We start from the raw sequence: 15,558 nt of genomic DNA on the forward strand, positions 1-15,558 counted from the left end.
ATTTAGAAAATCTTCAAATAAGAAAGTACAAATCCAATAAAATGTAAGAAAAGGAACAGATATTATCTCAAAGTCATGGCTCTTTTTTTTTTTTCTGGCTGGGGTGTTAGATCAGATGTCATATAGATCTTTCCCAAAAAGAGAAATCTTAAGATATTAACAAAACTTACATGACCTTTTAGTCTACATAATTATTAGATTACCAGCCCCTGAGTAGTGACATTTCAGAAAATGCATTCTGTCTAACAATAATAATCATAATAATAATAATCATTTAATTGTAGATATGGGGGAGGGGTCACTCCTGTTTATGTAAGAGGAATGGAAAGAATAAATAGTTCATGGCCAAATCATTGGTTTGAGACCTTCACAGGCAGTCACCACATTAACCAGCCATGTTACGCTGCATTACTTTCCTCACTCTTCTGGTTTTTACATGGACTCAACAAGGTATGAAAATATAATATTTATTCATTGTAATATTAGGTTATTCCCTAAATTGTACGTTATCTTTTATCTATAGAGATACTGATCTTTGGGAGTGAGGGTATGTGCACACGTCAGGATTTCTGGCAGAAATTTTTCTGACAAAAACCTGACATTTCTGCCAGAAATCCACATGCGTTTTTTTCGCGTTTTTGATGCGTTTTTTTTACGCGTTTTTTGTGCGTTTTTTCCCAAATGCATAGAATTGCGGGAAAAACGCAGAAAATCCGCAAAAATAATGAACATGCTCATTTTTTTACCGCGATGCGTTTTTTTCGTGGAAAAAAAATGCATCCATGTGCACAAAACATGCAGAATGCATTCTAAATGATAGAATGCATTATGTATGCGTTTTTAATGAGTTTTTAGAGCGTTTTTGGCGCAAACAAACGCAAAAAAAACGTGAAAAAACCTGAACGTGTGCACAAATTTAAAGTGGGGCCCCAAGTGCTCACATTGCAAAATCACACAAACATTTAGGTTCATTACATGAGCAGGATGTAAATATGGGGGCAAGTGCTGGCACTCTGGCCCCCATATTCAGCGGCCTCATATCGGCCAAGGGGTCTGCCACTATTTGCAGCACGCACGGGTGTTGCTAGGGTCAGAAAAGTTTGGGGGCCCAAGCCCCAAGACATAAAGTTGTCCCCCCAACCCCCTCCTAATTTTTTTAAACACTGAAGATAACGTAATAACTCTCGGAGTACAGATAATGTAGTAGATGTCACCTGCAGTCCTATGTAACACCCAGATAGCCATAATGTTTCAGAGTAAGACTATGTTCACATGCAGCGTTTTTTTTCAGTAGCCAAAATCTGTTCTATTGGTAGTAAAAATGTCGCGCTCAAAACACCTGTTTTTCAGCTTGTTTTGTGGTGTTTTTTACACTTTTTTTCCAGCTTTTTTAAAAAGTGTGGATGTTTGCTTTGTCTACAGTATGTTTAAGGCCACATTCACACATTCAGTATTTGGTCAGTATTTGACATCAATATTTGTAAGTCAAGACCAGGAGTGGGTGATAAATCCAGAAGTGGTGACGTGTTTCTATTCTACTTTTCCTCTGATCGTTCCACTGCTGTTTCTGCATTACAAACACTCACCAAATACTGAACAGGTGAACGAGACCTAATAGTTTAATTCACCAAAACCACTTAACTGCAGCGAAAAATGTCGTTGCAATATCTGCAGCTTTTTTTTTATTCTTTCATTGCTTTCTACGGGTGAAAACATGCTGAAAGAAGTGACCTGCTGCAGATTTAAAAAGTGCTACAGTTCTGAAATTCAGTCAGAAAAAAAACAAGCGTGTGCAGGAGATTTCGGAAATCTCATGTTTTGCTGTCGCTTTAAATAGCAGCTTTGGCCATGTTCATATGCAGAATTTTTGCAGCTTTTTCTTCTGCAAATAAGAAGTTGCATTTTACAGCACAAGCAAAAACTGAGATTTTCAGAAATCTCCTGCACACCCTTTTATTTTCTCCTGACTGAATTTCAGAACTGCAGCGTTTTTTAAATCTGTGGCATGTCACTTCTTTCAGCATTTTTTTCCACCCATAGAAAGCAATGAAAAAGTTAAAATAAAAAAGCTGCAAATGTTGCAATGTTGTTTTTTTGCTGCGTTTTTGGTGAATAAAGCTAACTTTATGAAACATGTACTGTAGACAAAATATATACTGTAAAAAGCAAACAAACAGCAAAAGCTAAGGGTATGTGTCCACAATCAGTAAACACTGCCGGTCGGCTGCTGTGTACTTGTACAGCGTCCAACCCACAGCGGCCAGATGTTACAGCATAGTGGATGGGATTTCTAGAAATCCCATGTCCACTATGCATTTTGAGAAACCCGCAGATCACCTGCGAAGACGGACATGGGTCACGTTTCTCCAAACCGCAGCAATTTTATCTTGTGGAGACTCGCATCTATGCAGGATAATTTTACCTTATACAATGTATTGAACACCGTGATTCTGCACGGTTCAGTGAACACATGCGGAGTCACCTGCGTTCAATAGATGGCAGCACTTTGGATGCAGCACATGTCCGCTCCTTCCAAAGTGCTGTCATTTCCGGATCTTCTGCAGATAACCTAAAAAATGGGTGTTTTGAAAGCAGTGTTTTTACTGCCAAGAGAGCAGGCTTTGGCTGCAAAAAAAAAATCACCAAAAACGCAGATTCCTATGCACATTTGCGTTTAAATCCGCAGCGTTTAAAACGCATCCGCAAGTGGTGAAAAAAACGCATCTAAACACATACAAATGCTGCGTTTTTTAGACACATGCGTTGTCGCATGCGGTTAAAAAACGCCGAGTTTGTACGCGTTTACATGCGTTTTTCCAGCATTTGCGCTTTTGGTACACATGATGAGAAATTTCACAAGCTGGTTTTTGTTCATTCTGCTTCTCAAAAATCGGAATAAAAAGCAATCAAAAATGTAACGTGCCCGAAAATGTTACCAATAAAAATGTCAACTCGTCCCGCAAAAAACAAGACCTCACATGACTCTGTGGACCAAAATATAGAAAAATTGTAGCTCTCAAAATGTGGTAACGCAAAAAATATTTTTTGAAATAAAAAGCTTCAGTGTGTGACAGCTGCCAATCATAAAAATCCACTAGAGATCCCCTTATAAATAGAAATCAAACCCCCTTCATCACCCTTAGTTAGGGAAAAATAAAAAAAATAAAAAATGTATTTATTTCCATTTTCCCATTATGGTTAGGGCTAGGGTTAGGGTTAGGGTTAAGGTTAGGGCTAGGGTTAGGGTTAGGGCTAGGGTTAGGGTTAGGGTTAGGCCTAGGCCTAGGGTTAGGGTTAGGGTTAGGTTTAGAGCTAGGGTTTGGATCCCTTTATCACCTTGATGGTGGGGGATGGCTTATCAGTGTCTAGACTTGTTTTTCTCTATTGAAACGCATGCGTTCAAAAACGCAACCAAACGCATGTGCTAAAAAACGCATGCGTTTACATAGACAGCAATACTTTTTTTGACGCAATCGAACCATGCGTTTTTTTGCGGCAAAAAAACGCCTCTAGAAATTACTACATGTTGCATTTCCGCGCCAAGACGCAAGCATCGAAACGACGCATGCGTCGTCAAACGCGGCCAAACGCGTACAAAAAAACGCATGCATTTTTAATGTTAAATATAGGAAAACAAGACGCATGCGTTTATACAGTGGGGCAAAAAAGTATTTAGTCAGTCAGCAATAGTGCAAGTTCCACCACTTAAAAAGATGAGAGGCGTCTGTAATTTACATCATAGGTAGACCTCAACTATGGGAGACAAACTGAGAAAAAAAAATCCAGAAAATCACATTGTCTGTTTTTTTATCATTTTATTTGCATATTATGGTGGAAAATAAGTATTTGGTCAGAAACAAACAATCAAGATTTATGTCCCACCTTTATGGAGGACAGAGAGAACTGTGAGGATCTTGATAGAAACCACAGGAAGCAAGGGACTACACCAAAGCACTGGTAATAAGGCTTTCATCTCCACCTGGTAAAGGGGACTCTGAACTCGCTTCCAAGCTGGCCGGACCTTGCCTGTACCTGTGATTTGGTGCCCTGGACTGTGGATACCTGAAGTCAGACCGAATACCACAGGTGGCAACACAAACTTTATTCCAAACCCCTTTAAAAGACATTCCCTATAACATGGGCACCCCCAGGGCCATGGACCAAGTCGCCGCCACCGTGACATCTCCCTTTAAGCCGACCGGACCCGGTACCAAGTAACCTTAGGCCCTGGTGGGCATTCCACACACTTGTACTATATATGTGTATGGTTTACCCTTATTATTTAACATGGGAATTCATTTATTTCTGTATATTGAATACACTGATTCAGCAGACAAAATTTCCTGTCTTGTGTCATCCAGACATGCTAGAGATTACAAGCAGTGATTTAGTGACTGTGGACAGAGCCGATGCTGATCGCTGCTGCATGTGGCTGTAAAACCTGATCCTGCAGCGATCAGCATGTACCTCCAGGACTACAGTGAGTAAATCACTGCTATCTGACCTGTTAGTGCTGCTCTGGAACATAAGACAATTTCTGGCCAGGGCTCACCTGCTCTTGGGAGTGTGGAGTCAGTGGTAAGTTGAAGGAGCCTGACAGATGGTGGAACTCAGGCTACAGCTCTTCGCTGATTTCATCTGCAGAGGCTGAAAGCAGAAGCAGAGAGCAGGAAGCTCTCCTGGCTGGGAAGAGGAGCTAAGCATCGGCTCTGCCCACAGTACACTTATGGAAACTGGAGGGGGGATACGGGGCACTGCACTTTGATCCAGGCCTCGGCATCGAATCAAAGTGCCTAGCGATGCGCCTGGTAGTACGCCACTGGCTGGGGGCCCCTGGAGCAGCGGGGGCCCTAGGCAGCTGCCTGGTCTGCCTGCCCCTAAAACCTGCCTTGCTTAGAGTTTGACCATTGGTGACCACTAGAGTTGAGCGACTTACTTTTTTCGGATCGAGACGGGTTTCGCAAAACCCGACTTAAGTCGGGTCGGCTGAAATTGGCCGATTATTGCGAAAAGTCGGGGGCCGACTGAAACACAAAACCCAATGCAAGGCAATGGGGAATCAAAGTCGGCAGTGAGTGGAGGACAGGAAAACACCTAGAGTGTCCATTTTAATGCCCAAAACATCAATTCTTATTACTTAAGCTTGTCAATCTTAATTTACTTTATAATAATAGTTAGGCATTGAAAACTGGGGTTCATTTGGCTAAAGTTGTGGGGGGTAGGGCTGGGTAAAGATTTTCGTGGGCCCAGGAAATGCGGAATACATCACGGTGGTGGAGCAGGGAGAGGTAAGTATTTCAACTTTGCAAGTGCTGTGATCCTCAGCAAGCAGGGGGGGCCCACTCGTTGGCACTGGCACAGGGCCCCTCATAGTACAGCGGTGTGTTTGATGGCGGGTGGCGCCTCGCACTGCCAGAGACACTTTTGCGTACTATGAGGGGCCCTGTGCCAGTGATGTCGCCAACGAGTATGCCCCCCCACCTGATGAAGGAACCTGCACTTTCATCTGCAACTTCCTCTTTGTCCCCATGTAAGGTGGTATAGTATGCCGGAAGGGGAACCTGACTTTCAGCAGGGTCAGATTCAGGCTGTGTAGAGTGCAAGATGAATGTAGTGGTCTGGGTCAATGTACCAGCAGACTCTAGCAGTGGCTGGGCAATGGGCAGGATGAGGAAGAAACACAGATATAGGCCCAAATAATAAAGTAGGCTAAATGCAGTTCAAAATTGGTAACAGGACTAAACAGGCGGCATTGCTTTGTTCAATGGAGGACAACTGTAATGAGTGGCAGACAGTTAGTAGGCCCAAGTAATAAAGTGGGCTAAATGCAGTTAAAAATTGGTAACAGGACTAAACAGGCGGCATTGCTTTGTTCAGTGGAGGACAACTGTAATGAGTGGCAGACACAGTTCGTAGGCCCAAATAAGAAAGTGGGCTAAATGCAGTTAAAAATTGGTAACAGGACTAAACAGGTGGAATTGCTTTGTTCAGTGGAGGACAACTATAATGAGTGGCAGACACAGTTGGTAGGCCCAAATAATAAAGTGGGCTAAATGTCTGCCAAAAAATAGTTCATAAATAAACAGGTGGCATAGCTAGGTACTGGGGTGGGCTCCTCTGCTGAGTAGCAGACAGTGGTAGTAGGCACAAAGTATTAACTGGTCTAAATGGAGGCCAAGGCCCCTGTATATTTTAACTATCATCTATCATTTCAACAAATTTGTATTGGCAGTGTCATTGAAAGATTTAACAGCACAGACTACACAGTGGTGGAGCAGGGAGAGGTAAGTATTGCAAGTGGTAGAGCACTGTTCGAGCTGGGGGGACACTCTCTCGTGGGCGGCGGTACTGGCACAGGGCCCCTCATATTACGACGGTGTGTCTGACGTTGGTTGTGCACCACCATCAGAGACACTTCATTGTACTATGAGGGACCCTGTGCCAGTGCCATCGCCCACCTGTCTAGGCAAACGCACGGGTGCTTGCGCCAGTTGGTGACCATGGCCCTGTGGGGGGAGTCAGCCCATTTAGGGAGGTATAAAAATGGCCTATGGTGGACATTCAGCAGCTGCAAATGGGGGAATTGGAGAAGTCAGTAAGAGGAGGTCAAAAGCAAGACATTTTTCAGGCAAGCTACGTGTCAGCAGGAGAAGGTGGGGCAAAATAATTTGAAATCCATGATTGGTTCATTTTAATGAAGGTTAGATCACCAACATTCTGGAGAGCCAGACGTATCCTTTTTTCGGTCAGTATTGAACCAGCAGCACTGAAGACTTTTCTGATCGCACACTAGCAGCAGGGAAAGCGAGCTCCTGTAATGCATATTCTGCCAATTCAGGCCAGGTGTCTATTTTAGATGTCCAGTAATCAAAGGGGAATGACCTGTGAGGGAGAACATCGATAAGGGAGGAAAAGTAGTTCGTAACCATACTGAACAAATGCTGTCTCCTGTCACTTTGAATCAATGCAGCAGTACCTGTCGTGTCAGCGGTCATTGCGAAATCACTCCACAACCTGGTCATAAAACCCCTCTGTCCAACGCCACTTCGGATTTGTGCACCTCTAACACCTCTGCCATGTTGCCCCCTACGGCTCATGTGAGAACCATCACCGCCGCTGTGTGCTGGGAATGCCTGAACCAAATGGTCTACAAGAGTTGCTTGTTTGGTAGCCAATATTTGCTCAAGGTTCTCATGTGGCATGATATTTTGTAATTTTCCATTATATTGTGGATCCAGGAGGCAGGCCAACCAGTAATCGTCATCGGTTATCATTTTGATAATGTGGGGGTCCCTTTTTAGGATACGCAAGGCATACTCAGCCATGTGTGGGCCAATGTTCCAGGTGTCAATTCACTGCTTGTGCTGGGTTGAGGAGCACTTTCTAGCAAATCAACATCACTTGTGTCCCGCAAAAACCCTGTACCTGACCTTGCAACGCCACCAGTTTCTATTGCCCCCAGAGAAGCATCCTCCTCCCATAAATATTCATCCCCATCATCCTCCTCCTCCTCCTCTTCGTCCGCCACCTCGTCCAGGAGAGTTCCCTGAGCAGACAATGGCTGACTGTCATCAAGGCTTCCCTCCTCCTCGGCTGCAGATGCCAGCTCCTTAATGTGCGTCACGCTTTGCATCAGCAGACGCATTAGTGGGATGCTCATGCTTATGATGGCGTCGTCTGCACTTACCAGCTGTGTGCATTCCTCAAAACACTGAAGGACTTGACAGAAGTCTTGGAGCTTCGACCACTGCACACCTGACAACTCCATGTCTGCCATCCAACTGCCTGTCCATGTATGTGTATCCTCCCACAAATAAATGACAGCACGCCTCTGTTCGCACAGCCTCTGAACCATGTGCAGTGTGGAGTTCCACCTTGTTGCAACGTCGATTATTAGGCGGTGCTGGGGAAGATTCAGCGATCGCTGATGGTTCAGCGTACGGCTGGAGTGTATGGGCGACCGGCGGATGTGCGAGCAAAGTCTTCGCACTTTCAGGCACAGGGCTGGTAACTCTGGATAATTTTTGAGGAAGCACTGCACCACCAGGTTCAAGGTGTGAGCCAGGCAAGGTATGTGTTTAAGTTCTGAAAGGGCTATGGCAGCCATAAAATTACTTCCATCATCACTGACTACCTTGCCTGCCTCAAGATGTACACTGCCCAGCCATGACTGAGTTTGTTGCTGCAAGTACTCGGCCAGTACTTCCGCGGTGTGTCTGTTGTCGCTCAAACACTTCAAACACAGCTTGCTGACGCTTACTACTAGCTGTTCGATAATGGGACACCTCATGTGCAACACTGGCAGCTGCGGATGGAGTGGTCATGCGACTGCGCTCTGTGGACGAGCTTTCGCTTCAGGAGGAGGAGGAGGAGGAGTGGCGAACGCAGAACTGTCCCACAATGGCTGTCCCCTGTGGACCCTGCATCCACCACATTAACCAAGTGTGCCGTGATGGACACGTAACGTCCCTGGCCATGCCTACTGGTCCATGCATCTGTTGTGAGGTGCACCTTTCTACTGACTGATTGCCTCAGTGCATGGACAATGCGGTCTTTGACATGCTGGTGGAGGGCTGGAATGGCTTTTCTCGCAAAGAAGTGCAGGGTAGGTCATAGCGTGGTACTGTGTAGGCCATCAGTTCTTTGAAAGCTTCGCTTTCAACCAACCGGTAGGGTGTTATGATCAGGCGGCCTTGGAACAACATGAAAAAACCTTCGCTGGAGTAGTGGTAACTATACAGACCGCTAACCCTGAACTTATCACAGACACTAGAAGTAGCCGTGGGGTGTGCCTATCCAGACCTAGACACCTCGACACAGCCGGAGGACTAATTATCCCTAAAGATGGAAAATAGGAAAACTGACTTGCCTCAGAGTAGACCCCCAAAGTATAGGCAGCCCCCCACAAATAATGACGGAGAGTAGGAGAGGAAAAGACACACGCAGGCGGAAAATAGATTTAGCAAAGGAGGCAACTTCTACTTAGATAGGGAAGTATAGTACAGGATACTGAGCAGTCAGCACAAAATCTACAAAATATCCACAGCAGAAAAATACAAAAACTCCACCACCTAACTAAAGGTGTGGAGAGTATATCTGCAACTCCAGCGAATCCAACCAGACTGAGAAAACAACAGGACAGTCGAAGCTGGAACAAAATAGAAACTATGAACCGCACGAAAAAATAGACACACAGCCTGTGAGCCTAAGAAAAAGAATCAGACACTTATCTTTAGCTGAAATGGCAGCAGGCAGGAGAGGCCAGGCAGAGAACCATTACTGGCAATAGAACATTGACAACTGGCAGGGACTAATGAGTCTTGCAAAGCTAAATACCCCAGTCAGCTTTGCAATTAGCAGATACACCTGTCCAATCCTGCAGTCCAGGCACAACTGCATTACAATCTACAACCACCGGAGGGAGCCCAAAAGCAGAATTCACAACAGTAGGGCATCATCTCTAACGAGATTAGTATGGTGGAACTAGCAGTGGTGGTGGTGGTGGACATGGCAGATTGAGAGAGGGTTGGTGATGGTTTTCTTGATGTTGGCCTACATACAGTGTTTCCTACCAATAACCTTGTGATTCCCTGACTGCTTTGGCCTTGCGATGATACCTCCACATTTGCTGCTGGTATTGTCCTAACCGGTGGGTTTACAGTGAGGGAAGCAGGGTGTGATTCAAGATTAAAAATTAACTTTTAATAAACTCGTTAAAAAGTAGTAGACCCAAAATAATCAAAACACATAAAGGACTCACAGTACGTCACATTTCAAAAGAAGAAATGCCAATATCACAAATAAATTGAACTGCCTCAGGCCTCAATATCCCAAGATCCCCATGAATAAATATATCATGGAAACATAAAGGTCCGATATCAGCTGGCAGTGCGGAAAAATATCAAATTTCACATCACCTGGTCATTTGGCAGATCAGACCACACATCACCTGGTCATTTGGCAGATCAGACCACACATGCTCTCTATATATGCATCTATTGTTAGCAATGACCGGCGGAAAAATATCAAATTTCACATCACCTGGTCATTTGGCAGATCAGACCACACATCACCTGGTCATTTGGCAGATCAGACCACACATGCTCTCTATATATGCATCTATTGTTAGCAATGACCGCTCAAGATGGTGTGGGAAAAAAGTGAACAGTTTCACCCTATTGTTACATATAACAAGTTAATGACCGTTTTTAACTGGTGTAAAAACTGGGGAGATGGCACATCATTATCCATACAAATACCCCATCATAGAATATCACCAGTTTTTATATAGTGACCCTCAATGCAAAGTAACGAAAAGGTATACTTTCCTACGCATTTCATTTTTCTCTACTCATCAGGGGAAGATTCCTGTAATTCTCCATTGAGATGGGAGGTTTATTCAGCACCCCGTCTTGCTGAATAAACCTCCCATCTCAATGGAGAATTACAGGAATCTTCCCCTGATGAGTAGAGAAAAACGAAACGCGTAGGGAAGTATACCTTTTCGTTACTTTGCATTCGGGGTCACTATATAAAAACTGGTGATATTCTATGATGGGGTATTTGTATGGATAATGATGTGCCATCTCCCTAGTCTTTACACCAGTTAAAAACGGTCATTAACTTGTTATATGTAACAATAGGGTGAAACTGTTCACTTTTTTCCCACACCATCTTGAGCGGTCATTGCTAACAATAGATGCATATATAGAGAGCATGTGTGGTCTGATCTGCCAAATGACCAGGTGATGTGTGGTCTGATCTGCCAAATGACCAGGTGATGTGAAATTTGATATTTTTCCGCACTGCCAGCTGATATCGGACCTTTATGTTTCCATGATAGATTTATTCATGGGGATCTTGGGATATTGAGGTCTGAGGCAGTTCGATTTATTTGTGATATTGGCATTTCTTCTTTTGAAATGTGACGTACTGTGAGTCCTTTATGTGTTTTGATTATTTTGGGTCTACCATTTTTTAACGAGTTTATTAAAAGTTAATTTTTAATCTAGAATCACACCCTGCTTTTTTACTATATTATTGATTGGTGGTCACAGCTTTTTCAGAGATTACAGTGAGGGAAGCAATGCAGCGTTGCTGACTACCTTCTTTCTGAGCAGGTGCACCAACGGTACGGGACGTTTGGTAGTTAGTCCAGGCTTGCAAGTGCATGCTAGTTAAAAGTCTAAGCATGCACGTTGTATTTAAATTTTGAATATTCTTCCCTCTGCTAAAGGTCTTTGAGCATTTCTTACAGATAACTTTTGACTGATCATTCGGATCTTGGTTAAAAAATTGCCACACTGCACTCTTCCTACTATGGAATACCTTTTCAGGCATTGCACACAGTGCTACTTTCACCGGATGGCCACGCTGTCCTACAACTGTTTTTGTTTTTGACAAACATTTTTGGCCTGATACAGGCCTGCCAGATGACAGCTTTTGCGATGTAGATGGCTGCTGCGGATCATCCTCCTCCGCTTCTGAACTACTGGCAGCTGCACCCTCTTCTCCCAATGGCTGCCAATCTGGGTCAACAACTGGGTCATCTATCACCTCCTCTTCAATGTCATGTGCACCTTCCTCTGTGTCACTGTGTAAGGTGCTATAGCGTTCGGGACGGGGCACTATAGTCTCATCAGGGTCAGATTCTGGCTCAGTACACTGCGATGGCAACATAGTGATCTGAGTCAATGGAACAGCATAATAATCTAGCTGTGGCTGTGCATCAGTGCACTCCATGTCCGATTCATCTTGTAATGGGCAGTTAACAATTTCCCTTTCTAACCCAGGCACGGTATGTGTAAAGAGCTCCATGGAGTAACCTGTAGTGTCGCCTGACGCATCCTTCACTTTTGGTTTGGGTGAAGGACACAAGGAAACGTCTTGTTCCTGACCGGGAGCATCCACTGACGACTCGCTGCTTTTATATTTGGAACTTTCTGAAGAGGAAACGAAAGAGCTAGAGGCTGAGTCAGCAAGGAAAGCCAAAACTTTTTCCTGCTGCTCCGGCTTTAAAAGCTGTTTTCCTACTCCCAGATAAGGGAGCCTTCGAGGCCTTGTGTAGCCAGATGATGACGCTGGCTCAACACCTCCAGCCTTAGGTGCTATTGTGCTTTTGCAACTACCACCAGATGCACCACCACCACCATCATCAATACCAGCTAGCAACCACCGCCCACGGCCTCTTCCACGAGACGTCCTAATTTTTTGGAAAATATAACCAAAATAACAACCGTTATATGGTACTGTAAAACAAGGTAGAAGGTGTATATAAACTTGTTGAGAATTTAAATATCCCTTTTTTTTGGGGAGACTGAACCAAAACTCAGGCCCTGTGCATAAAACAACACAATGTAAGTAGCAGAAAGTGGCAGGCTGATATACAACAAACTAACAGGACAGAAGTATATCCACTTTGTGAGAATTTGAATCTCACTTTTTTGGGGGGAGACTGAACCAAAACTCAGGCCCAGTGTATATAACAACACAATCTAAGCGGCAGAAAATGGCTTGCTGATATACGACAAACTAACTGAACAGAAGTATATCCACCTTGTGGGAATTTGAATATCCCATTTTTTGGGGGGGAGACTGAACCACAACTTAGGCCCAGTGTATATAACAACGCAATCTAAGTGGCAGAAAGTGGTTGGCTGACATACGACAAACTAACAGGACTGAAGTATATCCACTTTTTTAGAATTTGAATCTCACTTTTTTGGGGGGGAGACTGAACCAAAACAAAGGCCCAGTGTATATAACAACACAATGTAAGTGGCAGAAAGTGGCTGGAATATATATGAAAAAATACAAGGACTGTAGTACAATTTCAATCTCCCTACAATGATCTCAGGAAAAGTATGGCAGTAATAAAAAGGACTGCTGCACACAAAAGTGTGGACAAATAAACAAGATAACTGTGCAGAAAGGAGCAACAGGATTTTTGCTTTTAAAAAAGAAGTTGGTTTGCACAGCAGCATCCAAACAGCAATGCAGCTATCAGGGAGCCTTATAAGGCAGCCTAATAAGCTACTGAGCTGATACACAAAAATATAGCCTCCACTGTCCCTGCAAAAATATGGTGGTGTTGGACAGTGGAAATCGCTACAGCTCAAGCAGTTTCGGGGCTTAATCTTCCCTCCCTAACTATATCCCTTCTTCTAATGAAGCTGCAGCAACCTCAACCTATACTACGATCGGCAGAAGTAAGATGGTGGTCGGCGTGCATGCCCCTTTATAGCCCCTGTGATGCCGCAGAAAGCAAGCCAATCACTGCCATGCCCTTCTCTAAGATGGTGGGGACCGAGAACCATGTCATCACGCTGCCCATACTCTGCGTCCTCCTTCATTGGCTGAAAAATGGCGCTGAAAGCGCCATACGAAATGTGACTTTTGCGCGAAGATCGCCGACCTCATGGCCGATCCCACACTAGGATCGGGTCGGGTTTCATGAAACCCGACTTTGCCGAAAGTCGTCGATTTTTGAATTTGTCCGATCCGTTTCGCTCAACCCTACTTGGCAGCCCATCCACTCACAGCATAGGCTACAACTGTTTAGGAGACCCACTGTTTAATAATGGCCCTTTAAGAAGAATAATGCTCCCTGATGCACCAGTAACGTGTGCACATACCCTTATCCTTGCACTGACATTCTAAAATGTCAATGCAGTCTAAGCAGCTTTTACAAGATTATTGGGAAGGGAGGCTTCTGTCACACTCAGTCATTCTTCCCAGTGAAAAGATAGACATGGTTTATTGGTTTCTTACTCGTCTTCGTCTACCTTCTCCATCTTTGTATACACAGCGCTTAACTAGTACTGGAGTGGACACTAATATACGAGCCTGTTACAAGGAAAATGAGGAAAAGAAAAAAAAAAAGAATGTTTGTATTAATATGTTAAAATGCACACCCAAGGTATTTTAAGACTTTCTGGGAGACCCAGTGTCTAAAATAATAAAATTAATGAAAAAATAAACAAAAAAAATAGGAAAAATAAAATATTGGAAAAAGAGACACCGTTAGCCGACATCAATGATTTCAACCCTACCCCCAGAGAAAAAAAATATGTCCAATGTATTAAAAGTTTTACAGGAAGGAGAATACAGTTTAAAATTTCTGGTGGTCCTTTTTTCTGATACTAGGTTTCTTTGTATTTTCCCTTTATATCTGGGGGGAAAAAAATCGGATTTTAAAAATGACATAAGCATTTAGCAGCATGCGTTGCAAAAAAAAAAGAGGGAAAAATCATTTGAATATTTGAATGAGGAAACATTTATTGAGTTGCTTAAAAGTGCATGTATGATAAAACTGCGAAATTATGCCTGGTCAGGGAAGGGGCTAATTGACCCGGTCATGAACTGGTTAATAATATTCATCCACATTTTTTTTTCTCCAGTTGATTACACTATGTGTTACAACAAGTTCAAAGACCATGGTTATGACTATTCTATCATGGAGAAAACTGTGGCTGTTATGAACAATATGCTTAAATTAGAAAAGCATCAGAAAATTATTATCGATATCACAGAAAAAATAAAATCCAAAATAGAGGACATCGACCTAGATGATAAAACAATGTCTCAGCTAACAAGTGCCTGTGAAAGCTTCCTTGACAAAGTTCAATATATACCAAGATATCTTCCATTTCAACTACTAGTAGCACTTCTAAAAGATATTCCCAAGAAAAAGAATATGAATCAATACAAAGCAAATGCATGATGAAGGTAAGAAATTATCAAAAGTGCAAAATATAAGAATACCACGTAGTCAACTGTCACCAGGAGGGACTTTTTAATTTGACATGGAGTCTCCTCTGTATAGTCAACTACATTCAAATTACATTGCATATATTATTAGTTATTAAAGGTAAAATACTGATGACCGATCTATAGGTCACCAGGCACCAGATATCTGCCCGGCAGCGGCTGGATATAGGCAGTGTACACTGCAGTGCCGCATATTGTTTAGTGGCCACTGTAAGCTACTACAATGTAATGCCGTATAATTAACATGATTAATTTATAATCAGGGGACACAATTATGCCAAAAAGAAGTTGTAAAAAATGATCTTTCACAATAAAAAATATTTAAAATAACAAACATATTTTCTTTTTAGTACTAGGAATCCTGCAAGACCACAAATTCCAAGAAACTGCATGTCAGGCTAGTATATATGCTGGTTCTTTGGCAATAAAGAGCATTAAGCAATTTCATTTGTGTAATAATTTATTTTCCAAAAACTGTGATTATAGTTTTCTCTGATACACAAGCCACGTTTTTGATTCGAGATATCTAAGCAATTTTCATGCTTCAGGTTTTCATTATATCTGTGTCTTGAGTATAAGCCGACCCGAGTATAAGCCCAGGCCCCTAATTTTGCCACAAAAAAAACAGGAAAACTTATTGACTTGAGTATAAGCCTAGGGTGAGAAATGGAGCAGCTAATGGTACATTTCTAAAATAAAAATAGATACCAAAAAAAGTCAAACTAATTAAGACATCAGTAGGTTAAGTGTTTTTGAATATCCATATTGAATCAGGAGCCCCATGTAATG

At 42.9% G+C, this 15,558-nt stretch overlaps 1 long non-coding RNA gene across 1 annotated transcript; it reads left to right on the forward strand.

Annotated features, from left to right (window-relative positions):
• The first annotated feature begins 360 nt into the window (after positions 1-360).
• LOC138667777 (uncharacterized) lies at positions 361-15,211 on the forward strand. The gene is made up of 3 exons (XR_011318934.1): positions 361-450; positions 14,400-14,727; positions 15,120-15,211. It is a non-coding gene; the product is annotated as an uncharacterized lncRNA (long non-coding RNA).
• Positions 15,212-15,558: the final 347 nt, after the last annotated feature.

This window comes from Ranitomeya imitator, chromosome 2 (genome assembly GCF_032444005.1).
Source record: "Ranitomeya imitator isolate aRanImi1 chromosome 2, aRanImi1.pri, whole genome shotgun sequence".
NCBI lineage: Eukaryota > Metazoa > Chordata > Amphibia > Anura > Dendrobatidae > Ranitomeya > Ranitomeya imitator.